We start from the raw sequence: 19,436 nt of genomic DNA, 5'->3' as shown, positions 1-19,436 counted from the left end.
CTTCTGGACATAATTAAAATAGCATGTGGTCCAACAGACACGTTAATTTCCATATTTGTTTCTTTTGTCTACAAACCTACACATAACAAACCAGCAAATCAAAACAAGAACAAAGGAAAAAAAAAAACAAAACATTAGGCAGCTCCAGATTTGAAGAAACTCTGCTGTACCTCAAAATGAGACAATTCTACCACCAGGCTACACATAAACATGCAGCATGACTGTCTTAAGTCACATTTTTTTTAAAAGGGGATGTTTTTGTACACCTAAAAACACTGCTTGCTGCATCGACTGTGTCTAGTCTGACAGTACATGAAAAAAAATAATCACTGTCTTCCAAAGACTTTAACAGACTGACGATCCTTTCAGAAAAGGAAAAAAAAATCCCTCCAAATGCTAAATTAAATCATTTGATACCAAGTGAAAGCAGGCACTAGTGAAACCTGGCAGTATTTGATTAGCAGATGCATGTAATTAATGGAAAATATTGTAGAACATGATATGAGCGTATATACTTAGCGTCTGTAAGTGAAGCCTTCTTACACCATTTCTCTCATCGGCTGAAAAGCAGATTCGCAGTAAGTATGGATGATTCTCCTCTGAGAATTTCTCTGTGCAACCACAGGAGAGGGGACCAGTCGAAACTCTGCTGAGTTACAGAGTGCTGACACACACTTGCACCGTACATTGCCTGACAAAAGCCATTGCCTCACGGTTTTCCTCCTTTCAGAGTCTTCAGCCCTGACTCTGGTTGCAGGCAATTCAGCAAGGCACATCACTACAGATGCTAAGAAGATCTCTCAGAAGAGGAACAGAATCTTGAGACAGTTGACAGTCACTCTGCTAAGGAATTTGAACTGTGAAAACAACACTGAAACGAATCTACACATGGAGGAGGCAGCAATACAGCTCCCTTTGGTTTCTCCACCCCCAGTACATCACCATCTCTCCTCTGTGCCAGCTGTGTAATTGTCACTCCTACACTGACACCAAAGCTAGGTCCACTCCTGGATTCTTCTACCAATGCATTAAGGAAACCCTACCAGCATCACAGTAAGTGTGAGCGAAGCCAACTGGCAAGGAGCGGGGCTGTCGGTGTACCATAGAATCATAGAATCGTTAGGGTTGGAAGGGACCTTAAAGACCACCTAGTTCCAAACCCTTTCCATAGGCAGGGTCACCTCCCACTAGACCAGGTTGCTCAGAGACCCCTCCAGCCTGGCCTTAAAAACTTCCAGGGATGGGGCTTCCACCACCTCTCTGGGCAACCTGTTCCGGTGTCTCACCACCCTCATGGTGAAGAACTTCTTCCTAACGTCCGGTCTGAATCGACCCATCTCTAGTTTTGATCCACTCCCTCTACTCCTACCATTACCTGACATCCTAATTAAGTCCCTCACCAGCTTTCTTGGAGGCCCCCTTAAGATACTGGTAGGCCACTGTAAGGTCTCCTCGGATCCTTCTTTTCTCCAGACTGAACAACGCCAACTCTCTCAGTCTGTCCTCGTCGGAGAGGTGCTCCAGCCCTCCGATCGTCCTCGTGGCCCTTCTCTGGATGCGTTTCAGCACATCCATATCCTTCTTGTAGTAGGGGCTCCAGAACTGGACGCAGTACTCCAGGTGGGGTCTCACGAGAGTGGAGTAGAGGGGCAGAATCACCTCCCTCAACCTGCTGGCCACGCTTCTCCTGATGCAGCCCAGGATACGATTGGCTTTCTGGGTTGCTAGTGCACACTGACGGCTCATGTTGAGCCTCTTGTCCACCAGCACCCCCAAGCCCTCTTCTTCAGGGTTGCTCTCAAGCCAGTTGCTGCCCAGCCTATATCGGTGCTTGGGATTGCCCCGACCCAGATGGAGGACTTTGCACTTGGTCTTGTTGAACTTCATGAGCCTGGCATGGGCCCACCTCTCCAGCCTGACAAGGTCCCTCTGGATGGCATAACTGCAGTCTGGATGGTGTAACTGCAGTCCCTTGCAGGGCAGCTGGGATGGGCCCGGCACCTTCCCCTCTCCACAGGGACGTGAAGTGCCACCCTGCAGCTAAACTGTCCCTGACCAGCCAACGCAAGAGACCCCTCTGATAGAGCTAGCAACAGACAAAGCAAAGCCATCCTAATACGTCCAGAACACAGAAAAGGGGGCTTTTCATTATCACAGCTACTTTTTCCAAGTTTTCGATGAATCTAGCATTCTGAGATTTTTTATTTTTTTTAAAAAAGTCACACTAATACAGACAGCTGTATTTCCTTGAATGACAGTAAAATGGTGCTGATGAAACTCAAAGCTTTTTTCTATTTTCTTTATCATACCTAGTTCCAGATCTCCTGTATTCTTCATCCATCCTACCATATTTTCAGGATTTTATTCTCTTCCCTTTCAAAAATTTTCCTCCCTTTCAGAAAGCAAAAATGGTCCCTCTCCTCCTATTTTATTAATAATTTTCTCCTAACACGACAGGTCTCTCTTTTAGACATCAATGTTCAATGCAGTGCATGTTCTGGTCTATTTTTTTTCCACATCAGGTATCCTTAAAAATTCTGTGACAGTATGTTTTCTATAATCGCTAGTCATAAACTACCTGGTCTTGAAATGGCTGGGAATCACAGACACTCACTTTTGCCAGAAATCAAATGCAGAGCTCCATCCAAACTCTGTATACAAAGGACATATTATATACTTCCTGCTTCACAGGCCTATAAACAGAGATAAACATACCTATTATTAAGCAAGCACTTTCAGAGATTTTAATGTGACTTTGAAAATCTATTACTCTGGTTTCAAATTCATGTTGGTATTTTCTTCATTAAGATATCTATCTTCTAGCCACAGTTACTATAGGTAGAGAGTGGTACATGTGCAATAAAGCTTGAAGTATCCATGATGACAAAAAGTAACCACACTCGTTAAGACTTCTTTGATTAGGGTAGAGTAACAGAATGGCTGAGACTGGAAGGCACCTCTGGAGGTCATCTGGTCCAGCCCCCCTGCTCCAGTAGGGCACGTTGTACAAGAAAGTCTTGGAAATCTGTATTAAATTTCAATACAGACAGAGTTATTTCCGGCAGAGAATGCAACTGCCTACATGGATCTGTTAACAAACACATCCAGGAAAAAAAAAAAAGACAACTCTTAAGTGACCCTAAACCATGGAAATAAGCAGAAGCGGGAACACAAGGCTCAAACATAGCAGGACTGTTACTGTCGTCCAGGACACATTAGTACAATCCCCCACACACAAAAAGGGTATACAGCAATAATCTAAAGTGGATCAAATGAATTAGCAAACTCAGGAATTTAACATTAACATTCTTGAGGCTGCCTAGAGACTAGACATTTAAGTACATCATCTAGAAGGTACACAAATCAGAATGTATCTTAGGCATCTATACATACTGCCTCTTCTTCCTCAGAGCCATCTCAAAACATATTCCAGCTCATAACAGCCTGCAGGGAAGGTAGCAGTTTAAGTTCCATGTTACTTAAGAGGAACAAAAATCAGTGTGTTCAAGGTCATAGTGGGCAAGTCTTCACAAGGTGGCCAAAGGGGTCAGATGCATGTTCCTGCTGCATCGTGCCAGCGCTGACACAGGTTTCTGTGTGGCGCTTCAGGGCATGCTCTAGTGGCAGAGATTGTAGGTTTTTTGGTTGGACTCGATGATCTTAAGGGTCCTTTCCAACCATGAAGATTCTGTGATTCTGTGAACTGCAGTGCGGAGTCAGACGAGCAATGGAGTTGACAGAGAAGAGCAGGATCTCATGGTGGGTACAGGAGGAATCACTGCAAACTGTTAGATTGGCTCAACCACTTCCTCAAATCTCACGCACAGAACTGTAGCAAAGCAGAAACATTACCCTCCCTACTTCCCATCTCAAATCCTGGGATGCTACCTTTTTCTGTCTCTTGTGAAATGTAAACCTTCCAGTTTTAGTTACTTGACTATGCTATTTTACGGACAAGACTCGGGCATTCTTCTATAGTGTAAACTACAAAGAAACACTCTAACATCCATATTCTTCCAATTCCTTTCCCTTAAGGCTCTTCTCATTTTAATGTACATGAGACCTCGTTAGAGTGCTAAAAGTAAGCTCTGTTTGAACAGTTACGGCAGGCAGTATCTACCACAACAGGCTTACAAGCAAGCCCTCCAATCCTGCCCCGACCTAGCACGTGTGTGCTCTCCTTACACAAGGAGATCACTGAAATCAATGACATTATTCACATGAACTAGAGACGCTTTAGATGTAATTCCTTGTCAGCTGTAAAGTCCACCAGAGAGCTCAAACTAGGGACAAGATGACACATTGAACATCCCAGAGTTTGCTCTTGAAGAAAAATTAAAGGCTTGTCTATACAAGGGGAAAAGTGCTTTACATTCACCCCTGCCTCATTCTGCAGTAACTCCCCAGTATAGACAAGATCCTACATGCCCTTACCAAAAATATGAAATACCTGGCAAGTTCATATTTATTAAAATTTTACGGTTGTCCTATTGCTTTCAGTAATTAAACAGCCAAGCACTGCTAAAGCCTCTAATTCAGACGCCACACTGCATTCCCTCCATAGGCAAGTGTCAAAAAAAAAAAGTAAAACCTGACAACCAGAATTTAACTAGTAGTAGGATACAAACTTGTATCTTTCAAAAAAAACAATTATTCATTAAAATCTTAGGTGTGTGTAAATCTTTCTAAGTTTGACAAAACAGTGTATACTGCCTCACCTTAACCTGTTAATGGGATGCTTGCAAGTCCCACATAAATCAAATAAATTCACTGATTTATGAACAGAATAGATGTAACACCAACAAGAACTCACTTAGCTCAAAGTCCTGCGAACAGAAGAAAAAATGAAAGGAAACAAAATTCAATTTTTCTCCTGGGGAAAACTAAGAACTGAAGAAAGGAGGCTCAAGCAAAGCTCACTAAGGAGAAAAGCATTTGTTTTTCCTAGTAGCAGACATGATGAAAATAGGAAGAAAAGAATCTTGTTTCTACCAGATTGAGGGACAGTGTTAGATTTCTCCAGATTCTTCGAACACTTTACTAATAAAATGAGCTCTCTCAAGAAGCCCATTTCCCCACTGCAATCCAGGCGTGACTCTGGTGGTACACACTGCTGTTGAGGATGCAAGAGCCCTGGAAGAAGTCTCTGTGCAGGCACAGCAGGCGTAGCAAAGAAAAAGAAGAGAGCCCTCTGTAACAAACCATTTGGTATATTCCTCTGGTGCGGACTTTTACAAAGCTTTGAACTCTAGCAGAACAGAATAACTTAATGTCACTTTTGTCCTCCTTTCCATATTGTTTTTTAAAGACGAAGTGCAGCACTTTTGGTCAGGCAAAAAAACCCCAAACAACATTCGTTAGATCTTTTTTTCCCCAAAATTTCAGAATACATCTAGTACCTCTGAATGAGTGTAAAACCTTTTATAAGTGCTCCCACCACTCACAGAAAATACATCAGGTAATGTACCACAGTGGCACCAAAAATAGCTTAGAGAATAAACAAAAATTCTATATACACTAGCCCTATATTCCCAGAGTTTTAAGTATATCAGTGAATTCTGAAACTGTACGTTAGTTTGGCGCATCATGCTAAAAGGCACAATGTTCCTATGGCTATGCATTCTACCTTTGCCAAGTATAATTTATCTGAGGATAAAGTGAAGTTTTCCTCTAATGTCTTTTCATTGTCTCTTGAACTCAAGAGACAAAGTAATTCTGGCACACACACAAAGATTCTGTATCAGTAGTTGGAAGTGCTGAAAATTTTACTTTGTCATAGCAAAATCATGCCTATGTTTTGTAGCAGTAATATTCCTCGCTCTTTTCTTCAAACTTTCAGTTTCTGGCAAATATTGTAGAAAAACCCAGGAACACGGTCCTTATGAACACACCAAAAAAATCCCTTTGTGACCTCAACAAGAATTTAGCTCAGTGTAAAACAGACCTTGAATGATATTAACAACAATCAACTCAATGGCATTTCTGGTGTAAAACACAAAACTGTCACCTTAAGAATATTTTGTGTTTTGTCATTCTTGTTCAAAAACAACAACAAAAAACAACAACAAAAAAAACCACAAGACACCACCAAAAAAAAAGCAAAAAACCAAGCCCAAGCCAAAAACAACCCACACATTAAACTCTCCAGCAACTTCCATCTCATTTAAGTTTCAAAAAACAAAGATCATATTTTGCTTCTATTTATTCTTACTTGCATACTGTTCAAATCCTAACTTGTTAAAACATGGTCAGAAATAGAGAAATCCTAAGGAAAGGACATCTGTTAAGAACAAAATGGATTAGTTTCATTGTAAATGGCTGGAAGAAGAAAAGCACAATCTTTAGACTACTCAAATTCTAATATTTTTCCAGATGAAACAAAGCTGAAGCAGTTTAATCTGGACTCAGTCTTTTCAGCAATTAAGCACCTCAGCTATTTTAAGTGCAATAGCTTTGAATTTGACTTAAAACTACCAGCTTTTAACAAGTCATAGATATTTAATAATTAATAATTATATGAAGTACATGGCAGTGGAGTTCCACCAGAACCTAATACAATATTTAAAGATGCAAAACTATTCTGAACTAAACGCAGCTCCCCACAGTCCAACTCCAGCCACGCAGCTGCAGAGTTCACATTTACACACAAACACACACATCAAAAAACCTTCTTTCAGGGCGTTTCCTGTGTTGCTGACAAGTTCCAGCTTCTCTCCTGCTGGATCTAAATTTAACCAAGACTAAGATCAAGTATTAAAGAAAAAAAAAAAAAGAGCCAAAACAAAAAACAACAAACCAAACAAAAAAACCCACCAACACACCAAAAACAAAACAAAAAAACAACCCACACCATATATGCAACTTCAATACAACACAGCAAACGTTTTACAGGCACCTTTGTTTTTAAAGCTGTTAATTATCAAATATATGAAATATGCAGCAAGCAAGTAGCAACCCCTCACCCTTTCACCCTACACATTTCTGAAATTGGACTTTCCATGCTCCTAGGTGCAGATAACACCAGCACTACTACCAGCTGCTAATTCAATTAATGTATGTAAAAGTGAGTGGCCCTGACAGAGGAAACTGGGAGATCGACCAGAAGCCAGGGCTCCCCAGCACGGCCAAGGCGTTTGCTATCGCAATTAGAGGACTAACCACAGCAGTAGCTTGGATTAAGCCGAAAAGACTCCTTAAAAAGTCTTCAGACTTTGTTACAAACATGCTAATTCTTGAATATTTTAATTACAGATTTGTCTGAGCGAGACAGGGGAATATGCTGGCAAAAGGAAAAGGGTAAGAAATTACTTGAAGTGTTGAAGGTTCAACATTCAAGCTGCTGGCTCCGGCCTGAGCTGGCACATCACCCACCACCCCACGCGGCTCCCCGAGAACCCCAGGCCATCCCCACCCCACCCCCACATGGGTTTCCATCCCACAGGATGCACTGTGTGTCACACAGTCCTTGAGTACCTTTCTTCGATATGGTAATTCCTACAGTGCTGGAACATGATACATCTCTTTTTTAAAAAAAGATAAATTCTACTGCAGGCCAATATAAGACTGCGAACAGTTCCACTGTAGGCTATGGAGTTTTTTCTCTTTTAACACCGCCCTGTATTTTAGAAATCCAAAACACAGAAATAAGCATTTATTGATAACTCACAAGTTCTAACTTCAAAGTAACACCATGAATTTAAGGCAGCTGATAAAAAACGCACAGGGAGATTCAAAATACATATCTGTAGCTTTGTACCTTCTGCGGTTACAATATTTAAGATCACTAGAATGCTAATTTGCATCTAGTTTTCCAATTTCATACACATCTAGATATAGCCGAATTCACCAAGGCCCATGAGGAAGAAGTAGATGATTTCAAGATCAGCCCTATTCCCAAAATCATTTCGGTCATCTGCATTGCAAAAGCACTTCATAAAGCAGTGCGTCACCAAATAAGTCACTGCACAAACACTAAAAAAACCCATACATAATCCCTACACCTGTTGACATAGAGTATTTACAGAAAAAGGTCAAATGTGCAATAATTTATAGAGCATTGCCACCAACTTCAACAACATCAAGATCCGAAAAGCAGCTCTTGATTTGACCTCAAAGACATTTAAATTTCTGCTAATGGCTACACAAAGAACTCATTTACTGATACCTCTTAACTGTCCCATTTAAGACCCAGCAGATCCTCAAGCACTCCATCGAACCCTGCAGAAGTGACTTCCCTGGGACAAGACACCACTTCAGATCTGGCAACCTGGCTGACCTGCAAGGCATTTCAGCCAACAGGCCAGGGGAACTTCTGGTTATTCCAGATCAAGAAAAGAAAAGAAGAGAAGTTAAATACTAAACTGGGGATGGCGCTACCTCAGTAAATAAAGCACATATTCCAGCAACTACTCCCAGTCACGCAATGGAGAAATAACTCTTAATACGACACTTTTTGTTAACTGGCCACCTGTTTCCAGACTCTTGCGAATATTGGGCACAGGAGCGTCCCTGTACATTACACAGGAAGGCCAAGCACTGAGGTTAAGATATTGCAAAGTTTAATATTCCAGTACCAAAGCGCCTTAACAGATTAAGCCTATGGCTTAATGTGGCTCCTCTCAATGAGTAAAGGAAACAAAAACAGAACTCCCAAAACATGGCAAGAAAAACAGGACTTTAAAAAGTTCAAGTCATTACATTAAGATGAGCTACAATGCATATATTTCAAGATGCAGGAGTGACAAGGATGGATCAAAAAGAAGTCTATACAGTGATGTATTACCTATACAGCACAGAAACCTGAAGTAACCACAAAGCAAACTCTGCAGGATTAGTCTCTTTATGAAGCTGAAAGATGGGGTGAGGGGAACAACATTTTAGTACATTTTAGCTATGATAAGGAGATCGAAGGCATGCTGGTTTGCTGAAGCACAAAACTGGACTGCAGAAAACCTGTGTTCTGGTTCAGACTCTCCCTGCTCGTTGTCTCCATCCAGCTTATTGGGAAAGGTACCTGCGCTGCACTCTGAAAGGTATATAGTGAGCCTAAATACAAGATAGAGCATCTCGCAATCTCAATAGTGTATTTTATACTTAGAGAAATGATCTAATCAGGTCACCATGCTGAAATATCCTTACAGAATTTCCTAAATACAATGAATACTAATGGATTTAATCAGTCATGCTAAACAATCAATTTTAAAAGGGGAAGGTAGTAAGAGATAGCACAGGAAGTCAACACATTAATATCAGGCCACACAATAGGTATTTTGCATTAACAGGCAACTGATCCCTTTATTTACTTCCCTTCAGGACAAGATCAGAGAGTTTAAGACTCCACCAAAACAAACTTTTTTTTTTTCTTTTCAAAAACAAGGCACTTTTCAAACTGAAAAACATAAAAGCAAATGCAGTGAGGATCATGGACTGTTTCAGTGCTTGCTTTGGGGATTTTTTCATTATATATTTTCATTATACTATGCCCTGCTTATTATTCAGCAGTCAGTTTTCCAACAGCAGTGCCTCCTATACACAAACATATTTTAAAAAAATAAGACCTTATACATTTGCTAGGCCACATACTTTTTTTCCTTTTTCCATTGGCACAGCTTTGTGATAAATAAACTCTCCAACCTCCATGTTATTTGATGGGAGCTGAGAGCAACCAAAAGATGTCAACTAACCCAGTTTTTTCAAACTTTACCCACAAAGCTGACCTTTCTCTGTTTTTCTGGAAAACGTGAAGATCTATCTGCTGATAGAGTTTGAAATACCAATTTTTAGTCAAAACAGCACCTCTACAGAAAAATCTTGATTTTAAAACCATTAATATAAATTTCAACTTACAGATGTTTATGGGTGTCATTACAAATAACCAACGGATCAGGCTGGTGTTCTTACACGCACAGGAGTTTGAGGACTTACCGATTAATCTTTTGTCTTCAAAGAAAGGTTTAATTTTGATGACAGTAAGAAGTTCAGATAAAGAAAAGCAGAACACTTCTGCTAAGACTGCTTAGCTGTCTTCAAAAGTATATACTCAGATCACAAAGTTGCTATGGCATCAACTTCAGGACTGTGGTTAGACACACAAAATGTCTTTTTCCTACTGACTGTTATGGGAAGCTGAGCAACTTTGGCCGTGAACCAAATATGTTTTGGCTCTAAAGTAGACACAATTCATCACCACTTGGACATTCCAATGGTTAGCTAAACTGAGAAGGCAAGACAACCAGCACTCCAGAGCATCCATGTAAACGCAGCTCTAAATACACTGCTCTAGCAATAGCAAAAAGAAATTGTATTTGTGCTTATCTTGTTTACTAGCATTACTTAATAAGATAATACTATTTTTCTAGCATTTAACTGTCAGATCAGAACAAATGGGAAAAGTTCTTTTTTGGCAGCTGCATATCAAACTACAGGGGCAGGAAATTCTGTAGGATCCAAGGTATCAGATTTATTTCCTTTATTCCCTGGTATTTTTGATTTTATAAGCATCAGACTATTTTTAAGCAACAGCTATCAGAAATAGGAGCTAATGCAGGACTTTTGCATGTACTGAATAATCCTGCAAAACTCTGAAGCAGCCTGGACGAGTAAAACACTTAACATACTCTAAACCAGTACACCTCTTGCAAGCTGTTTCACACCCAGCAGCCACATAAGCCTGAAGCAAACCTCCCACATCCCCAGCTGTTAGCTTTCCAAACGGCAAAGCAGCGTCCGCTTTATCCACCAGAAAACACCACCTCTGAGGCAGACCCGATGAGTGCCACTTCCACTTTGCCACCACGGGGGAAACGGGGGGTACAGCGGGGTGGAGGGGACCCACACTCACGCTGACGCAGACCTAAACCCCCTTTTCCCCCAGGCTCATCCTCACAGAACGATGTCTCCACTTACATTCTGCTTTTGAAAACAATAATTTAGGACCCAGTTTACTCTCTGCCCAATAAATATGCACTATGAGGCTAGGGCAAACAAATAACTGAAATAACACTACTGAGAAATCAGAAAGCTTTAGAAAGTATATTATAAAATACAGTTACTATACATCACTAGTAACACACACGTTAAAAGATAAATCAAATTATCTTTTCATTCTCGAGATCACAGCAGCAACACGGATGCCCACAAGGGCAGGACCTTCTCCTTCGGCAGTCAAAATAAGGTCATTCCCAGCAGGTACACACCTTCTGCTGTGCCATCCATTCCGGTCTAAAACGGTGAAAAGCCGAACACCTCCCTCCCTGCCCCAACTCCTCACGCCCCGACGAGCCGCCCGGCCCCTCAGCGCCCGGCTCCCCCTGCCAGGTTCATTAACTTTAGCTGCCACATCATTAATGAGACGGTCCTGCTATGTCTCTGGTTCTTAGCAGGGTCTTCTTCACATCTCACTATCAAAAACAAGTAACCACAAAGAAATCGAGCTTTCCTGAAAGCAGTAATTTTTCCCAGAATCTCTTCTGCTCAACCTAAGCATTTGTTCTAGTTACAGAAACGTGGAAGTCTGTGCCGGGGAGGCGGAAATCCCGGTGGCGCCGACAGACCCAGGCCTCGCCGCCGCGGGAGCGCCCGGGCAGCGCCCGCCCCGCCGGGCCCCGGCCCCCTCAGCCGCCCCCGGGTCCGTCACGCCGCCCCTGGGCCCCTCGGCCGCCCCGGGCCGCGCTCCCCCGGCCCCCACCTGCGCCGGCCCCGGCGCCGCCTCAGCCCCACCGGCCGCCGCGGCCCCGCCCGACATGCCCGTACACGCTCCCGGGCCAGAAAGTTTCACCGGCGGCCCCGCTCCCGCCGAGCCCCCGCGCAGCCCCCGGCGAGGCGAGCGAAGTGCGCGCACCGGCTGCGGAGGGGGAAGAAGAGAGGGCTCACCTCCGCCGGAGGGCCCGGCCCCTAGCCCAGGGGCTCCAGCGGCGCGGCCGGGCCGGGCAGCTCCGCCGGCAGCCGGGCGCGTCGGCGGGATGAGCTCACTCCCTGCCAGCGGGCGGCGGCCCCGCCCCGCGCGCCCCGCTGCCGCCTCCGCGGGACCGGGGCGGGGCGGGGCCGCGGCGCCTCAGCGCGGCCGGAGGGGCGGCGGCGGGTCGCCGGGCCCGGGCGGGCTGGCGGCGGCTCACCCGGCGAAGGCCGCCCGTCCCGAAGGCGAGTGTTTCACTACCAGAAAAACTGACCGGAGTCGCGCCCAAATCCCCTCAGCTGCCGCGGCTCTGCAGAGCGGGGCCCGCCGACCCGCCCGGTTCAGCCCCGTGCTGCTCGGAACACCGGCACGGCTGTCCGCGCTGCCATCTCCTGATGGCGTCCGTTAACGTGTGCGGGGGGACGGTGCTCCGGAACTGCTGCCGCTGCGCGGAGCCACAGCCCGGGTGTGCCGGGCTCTGCTCCGTCACCCTGCGAGCAGGCCCGGGCCCACGCACCCCGAGCAGGCCTGGGGAGCCCGTCCTAATAATTCATCCTTCATCACCAGTAACCTGAAAATAACTATGTCACTGCTTTTAAGAGCTGCAACGGACAAAAAGATGGGTGGAATATAAACAATAATGACAAAAGTCCCTCAGAGTGATCCGAATTACCTGCTAAACTGGGCCACACAAGGCATTTAAGACAGCCAGATTGGAAATTACACAAGGAATGTGGCCCCTGCCCACAGTACAGAAATGGGCATGCTCCATCCTGGAAAGTGGCACGGTTGAAAGGATTTGGGGCTGTAACGGTAAAGCCATGCAACAAAAATGACAGTCAGTCTCACCTCGGTGCCCAGCAAGATCATGGAGCAGATCCTCCTGTAAACTCTGCTGAGGCACATGGAAAACCAGGAGGTGATTTGTGAGAGGCAAAATGGCTTCACTAAAGGCAAATCGGGCCTCACAAATTTGTTGGCCTCTACGATGGCATTACAGAGTTGGTGGGTAAGGGAAGAGCAACTGGTATCATCTACTTGGACCTGTGCAAAATGGACACTGTCCCGCATGACATCTTGGTTTCTGAATTGGAGAGATGTGGATTTGACAGATGGACCACTCGGTGGATAAGGAATTGGCTGGATGGCCATACTCAAGGAGTTGCAGTCAACAGTTCAGTGTCCAAGTGGAGACCAGTGATGAGTGGCGTTCCTCAGGGGTTGGTAGCTAAAGGGGCTCCAGGAAAGCTGGGGAGGGACTCTGGAACAGGGAGGGGAGCCATGGGACGAGGGGGAAGGGCTTTACACTGACAGAGGGGAGATTGAGATGAGATGTGAGGCAGAAATTGTTTGCTGTGAGGGTGGTGAGCCCCTGGCCCAGGTTGCCCAGAGAAGCTGTGGCTGCCCCATCCCTGGAGGGGTTCAAGGCCAGGTTGGACGGGGCTTGGAGCAACCTGGGCTGGTGGGAGGTGTCCCTGCCCAGGGCAGGGGGTGGAACAAGATAATCTTTAAGGTCCCTTCCCAACCGAACCATTCTGTTATTCTATGAATGTTGCTGCACCAAAAAAAGCTAGTGCATTCTTTGCCTGTATGAACAAGGGAATAGCAAGCATGTGCAGAGGTGGTATTACCGCTGAATGTATCTTCGGTAAAACCAGCAGTGGAACACCTTTTCCAGTCCTTCTATCCATGTCTTCCAAGATGAAAAATTAGGGAGGGTGCAAAGAGAACTACAAAAATGATCTGAAGGCTGAAGATGATGCCTAGCAGTAAGTGTTAAAATATTTAGTTCTTCCAAGAGATGGCTCAAAAGGGAGCTTATGAGAAAGAAAATGAGGTACTGGTATTTTTACTTTGGTGCACCTAACTGAGGTCAACACTACCTGTGGTAACCCAGATGAGCTAAAAAAGTAGCCCCTACAGAGTATCATCTCTAGCTGTTTTGTTCGGGTTTTTTTTTTTACATTTAGATAACCATCTCACATTAATGGGTTTAGTGTTTAAGTGGGTTTTTTTTAAGTATTAAGACATCTTTAGCAGTGATGGTTTGAATGCCATCATTATGAGCAAAACAGTTGATAATGTTAGCAGAAATACTCATCTTGTGTGTTTTTCTCTCCCAACCTCAAACTGCTTGCCTTTTCCACCCCAAATGGCCAATATTCCAGCTTTTCTCCACATAAAGGCCAAAGTGCTTAGCTTCCCTACAAGTAATTTCTGCAATAGTTTCACATAATTAATTAAAAAAATTAATTCTCCTCACACCAAAAAAGGAAAGTGTAAGGACAATCCAAAATACATTTATAAATAATACTAAGGGTTTGCTGGGCAAGCTATGATTTATTTTCATATGTAATTCATCATGAAAAACTAAATCTGCATTTAACTGCAAAATAATTATTACAGTGCCAGAGCATTCTAGAACATTTTCTATGCAATGCGTGCATTTCACAGAGTGTCTGTCAACGTGCCTGTAAGGGGTACAAAAGAGAATCTATGTATGTGTTCAGGAACAAGTTACAGGCTTACACACAGAGCATCCTCTCAAGAACATTTGACATGATTGCCTTCTACGGAATGAGAGGAGCAGAGGAACATGGAGACAAAGCCTCTCAGAGTTAGCAGAGCAATTAGCAGAGCAATTAGTTATCTTGCACTTCTTGCATTGTGACTGCAGCATCTGGGTAGCTGAAGACTTGTCCCACAACAAGGGTAGGATGCTGCGTGTGACAGCCAGCAGCTTTTCCCTCTTCCGGAAGAGAATCCTCTTCATCACATTCTCTTCCCTCCATTTCTCCTATGTGACGAGGTGTATGTCTGGAAAGAAGGGCATTTTCTCTCTCTGAAAGGAAAAGTCATAGTTCTGGCAGCCTTTTATGATTTTGTCTTTGTCTCTGAAACCTGAGACAAAAACCTGAGCCATGGCTCCACTGTTCTGGGATCTCTTCCTCATCAGGTCCAGGACTCATTCACTCTTCCTCTGTATATGAACTCAGAAATTTTCAAATAGTATTTACAGTCAATTGGATTTAGGTTCTGCGGTTCCACAGGAAAGCTAGAATCAAAATATTTTTAACTAGGGCTTGAGTTTAGTGCTTCTCTATTTGTCTCAGTAGAGCAATGCTTTTGATACCAGCAACACAAAGATTTTTGCACTCATCAGTAGCTTCCTTTTGGGAAGAATTTAGCCCACAGCTGTTTTTCTACTTTAACCGTTCTGCCCTCTGCTCCTTCCACTCATTTGTTCAGATGATTTGTCCATTCCCAGCAACTGAATTTTTTCAGCTCTTCCTTTTTTTCTTCTTCTCACAAAGGTTACAGCTGTCCTGAGAGTCTCAACACTTAACATGCAAGCTTCTAGTAGATTCAAAGCCTTTTTTTTGGAAAACAAGAACCTTAGACCAAACTGAAATATAATGTCAGCAGTGTTTACTGTAATTCTGGGGACTAGGTGTTGTGGTTTTGGCTGGATTGGCTGATCAGAACGACAGATGCCCCCCCCCAAGAGGAGAGGAAGAGATAAGGAGATTTATGAGTTTAGAAAAAGAACTAAACTACTTTAATGAAAATAATAATAAACAAGGAAATAGTAAATAATAATATAACAATAAAAATAAAAAAAAGTATGCAATATATACAAAACTGTATCCAGCTCCCAGGATGGCGATCGTGTCACCAGCAGACACAGGGAAAGTCCCAGAGTGGAGTCGACGAGGAACAAGAGCTGAATTCCAGAACTAGAGTCAGGAGTGCTCGGATCGGGATCAAAGGCAGACGAACAGACAGGGTCCTCCTTAGACGTCGGCCATTGAAGAAAAAGCGAGCCAGAGCCGCCTCGCCCCTTTGATCCCTCAGCTTTTACACTGAGCGTGGTGCAGATGGGATGGAATACCCTGTTGGGCAGTTTGGGGTCGCCTGTCCCATCTGCTCCTCCCTGCAGGTGGGACCCCTCTACGCTTCTCCGCTTCCGACCCTCCAATGGGGCAAACAGCGAAGTTAGCTGACCTTGGTTGTTATAGCAATAAGTATAAGCAAGAGCCTCTGTGCGCACCATTCCTTGGTATAATCAGGTCTTATCACCCTGGGACTGAACAGTTTCTGAGCAATACGCTGTTAATTTCAGACTTTAGTCAGTTAGAAGAGGCCCAGCTAAAAAGCAAAATTACAAATCAGAAAATTGGTTCTGTTTTACCTCAAACCAGGACACTAGGGAAATAAGAAATCAGGCTTCTCACTTTTTCTGATCAGCTTCAGTGTTGTTTGTGTTAGTTTGGGCTTCTCATCTTAAACTACTATTTCAATTCTTGGTTTTGGAGGGCTCCTTCAAAGAAGATAATTTTGTAAATTTTAGGAGCTTCCTTTCAGTGTAGCTGCTTTTATCCTGTCAGATTTGGTAGTAATTTGTTAGAAAATTCTCGATTTACTGATTTTAAGAAAACAACTTTTTTCTATAACTAGTAGAATCAACACCACCTTATATACAATAGCTTTGTGACTGTAGGATTTGCAGATGTCTAAGAAGGTGTAAATTCTAATTTATGGTTTTAATCTGTAAAAGTAGCATTCATAATGTCTATCCAGTATGCAGTTATCTGATGTCTCAGATAACTCTTTGAGTGCAACCATCCAACCAATTCCTCATCCACCGAACAGTCCACCCATCAAATCCATCTCTCTCCAATTTAGAGAGAAGGATGCTGCGAGGGACCGTGTCAAAGGCCTCACAGAAGTCCAGATACATGACGTCTGTAGCTCTTCCCTTGTCCAGGGCCTTCTTCAGGCAGGACTTGGCCTTGCTGAAGCTTCAGTGAATACTTCATTTCATTGAAGTATTACAGTCAGCTGATTTTTCTTTAAATGGACCACCTGTTTCTAAAGCTATTGGGGAAAGAGAGGAAGGGGAACAAGTTGGTATGCAGACAGGGATCATACAAAGGCCTGTTTTCCCTATGAAACAGGCTAGAAGTTGGTCACATGGCTTTACAGGGCAAAACAAGAGTGAAGCTTAATATTGAGTTACAAACAACACCTATGTCAAACTACTTTATGATCACTACATGCACTAGCTTAGGTCTTGTGTTTGCTGCCCACAGCAGATTCTGCACAGAGCCTCAGTAATTTCTCTGGTAACACATCAGAACTTACCCTGTTTGTGGTGTTTGTTTGTCAGGAGCTCCCATAGGCGTAGATGCTACTCTGTAAAAGTGTTAATAGGATAAACAGTAAAAAATAATAATCAGTGATAAATTAGTGAAAATATTCCGAATGCCATTGCATTTTTTGCAATTGCTTCCATTAATAATTTATTCCCTATGCTGTTTTCTGTCCACTGTTTTCCAGCTCAGTTTCAATTATTGTCCTTCCCTATGCATTGCTTCCGTTCTGTCCCCCTATTCCCAACTCCTTCCATCATGTACTTTTTAAAAGAATTATCAGAAACTGACCTCTGTGTAAGGTTTGGTTGTGCAGACAGCAGCCTGGAGAACTCAGCATTAGCACGTGCTGTTTTCTTGTCCCTTTGCCAGGAGTGCACTTCTGAAAGATGTAGGGAAGTAGGACAAATAATCCTTATAATTTATCATAGGAATTGCTGTTCTAAAGTCAAAGTGAAGAGGGCAGGGACTTATTCTGTGAATATGTAATTATACCTGAATGATTTGCTTTTTAAATATTACTTTTTAGCCAGAATCCACATAGCTTCATTACACAAAGCCAGATGCTGTTTAGAAAAGAAAAGAGAGATAAGTACATCTACTACCTCACTACGGAAGCTGGTCTGACAATGAACACAGAAGGCTAATGCAATTTTCAGTCAGAGGTAAAGTATTACAAGAGTAATACTTTTGTATAATACTAAGTTACCCAAGTTTTCTATTTCATCTGCAGATAAGCATTAATTCATTTTGCATGATGTCGTTATTCAATCCCTGCAGGAGTAATGATCCATGAACACGTGTACAGCAGTGCTTGAGACAGCCAACTGCACACACACAGCACAAGGAGCAAAACCTAGGATACATCTCTTCAAGCGTGTATTTATGCCAGTAGTCTACAGTCATGAACTGAGCGAGAGGGAGTTACAGGAGAAACAGAACAGCGGAACAGCGTATTGCAGGTCCCAGTAATGTTAGCAGCTAATTAAGATTCTACATGATGCCAAAAGCAGGTCTTGTCTTTTCAGAACAAGCAGAATTTGGATTCAAGCCTTGCTTCTATAGGTAATCTGCAGCACAGTCACACCTCTGAACTCCTAAGGAGCCACTGATACTTGAAATATTGATAAGGGCTACTAATTAGAGGAATCATATTCATAATACATTCTATCTCACTTTCAGCAATAGAACTAACTAACATCGGATAATCTTTTAGGGGAACATAACAGACTGAATATTAAAAATATTACTGTTGGTTACAGGAAAGAACCACAACAAAAAGCAGTACAATTTAGTGAAAAATGTTAATTTTACTGGAAATTTTAGTGCGCTTTATGTAGCCTCCTGCTTGAAATCCAAGAAACCACAAGACAAATCCTTACACCTATGAGAACTCTTGTTCATTCAGAATTTCTCGTGTAGACTCTTAACTTAAGCAGCTCTAAAGGCAGTTAATTGAAAGTAAGTGAGCAGGTAGTCATTGCCTATGCACAAAAATATCTAGATGCAAAGCAGTGAGGACTAACGACCTGAAACATTTAAAGATCTGAACTAGGGAATCTTATATGTTATTCACATGGATTTTTAATTACTATTCAAGCAGTAAGTGATGGATTGTGTATGCCAAAATTAGATTATTATATATATATAAAAATACATAAACTACTTATTTAAGTAAAAACTGTATACACTTATCTGAAAGAAGAATTGGGTCCAATGATTATGACCTTTTAATCTGCTTCGGTTTTCCTGTCTGTCTGCTTCTTCTATGACAATTCATCTATCATCTATTGACACTCAAGCATTCCAATGCCTTTACAGAGTCACTTGAAGAAAAAAACCAAAACAGTATGATGATAGAATATAATGGTGGAAGCAAAATTGCTGCAAAAGAAGGCAGCAGGGAGAAGACACGAGTAACGTGCTAGAGGCCAGTCTGAGACAAGCTAGAATTTCTTCTTTGCCCTTTAGGCTCCCTCCCATTCCTCCCCTCTACCAAAATAACTAATATGAACTAATATATTAACTTATGTTTCTGAAGATTCTGTTGGGAAGGACCATCTCAAGAGAGACCCAATGGAGTTATTTGGATATTACAGTTCAGCGCTGTTAGGATGCTGTTGAAAAGATGAGTGCTACTGAGGTCCTTCTCAGGATCGGGCATTTTCCTGCCCCATCAAGCTGGAACCAAAGATAGTGAAAACAGGGTTCTTTCACATTTATGTTACAAACATTAGGACTGTTCTTTAAAATGAGAATTTGTTTTTAATCAGTGAGCCATACTGTGCCCCACTGGCAGTGTTTGAGGGCACAGTGCATACACCAGGCTACTGAAAGGTTGTATGGGAGCTGGGGAAATACCAGAGGTGAGTGGGCATTGTTGCTCCTTT

The 19,436-nt window shown here is 43.0% G+C and overlaps 1 protein-coding gene across 3 annotated transcripts in view; it reads right to left on the bottom strand.

Moving 5' to 3' along the window:
* Window positions 1-12,309, bottom strand: part of TANC1 (tetratricopeptide repeat, ankyrin repeat and coiled-coil containing 1) — an 82,227-nt gene extending 69,918 nt beyond the window's left edge. For 2 of the 3 annotated variants that reach the window (XM_074595041.1, XM_074595043.1), the window contains exon 1: window positions 11,872-12,009. The gene's annotated coding sequence lies outside the window, so the exon portion shown is untranslated. Of the gene's footprint in view, window positions 1-11,871; window positions 12,010-12,167 lie in introns of those variants that run through there. The other variant, XM_074595042.1, reaches the window with a different exon arrangement.
* Between the last annotated feature and the right edge of the window lie 7,127 nt (window positions 12,310-19,436).

The sequence above is a fragment of the Larus michahellis genome, chromosome 7, assembly GCF_964199755.1.
Source record: "Larus michahellis chromosome 7, bLarMic1.1, whole genome shotgun sequence".
Lineage (NCBI taxonomy): Eukaryota > Metazoa > Chordata > Aves > Charadriiformes > Laridae > Larus > Larus michahellis.
Note: the sequence above shows the minus strand (reverse complement) of the source record. Positions and strands in the feature narration are given on the sequence as shown.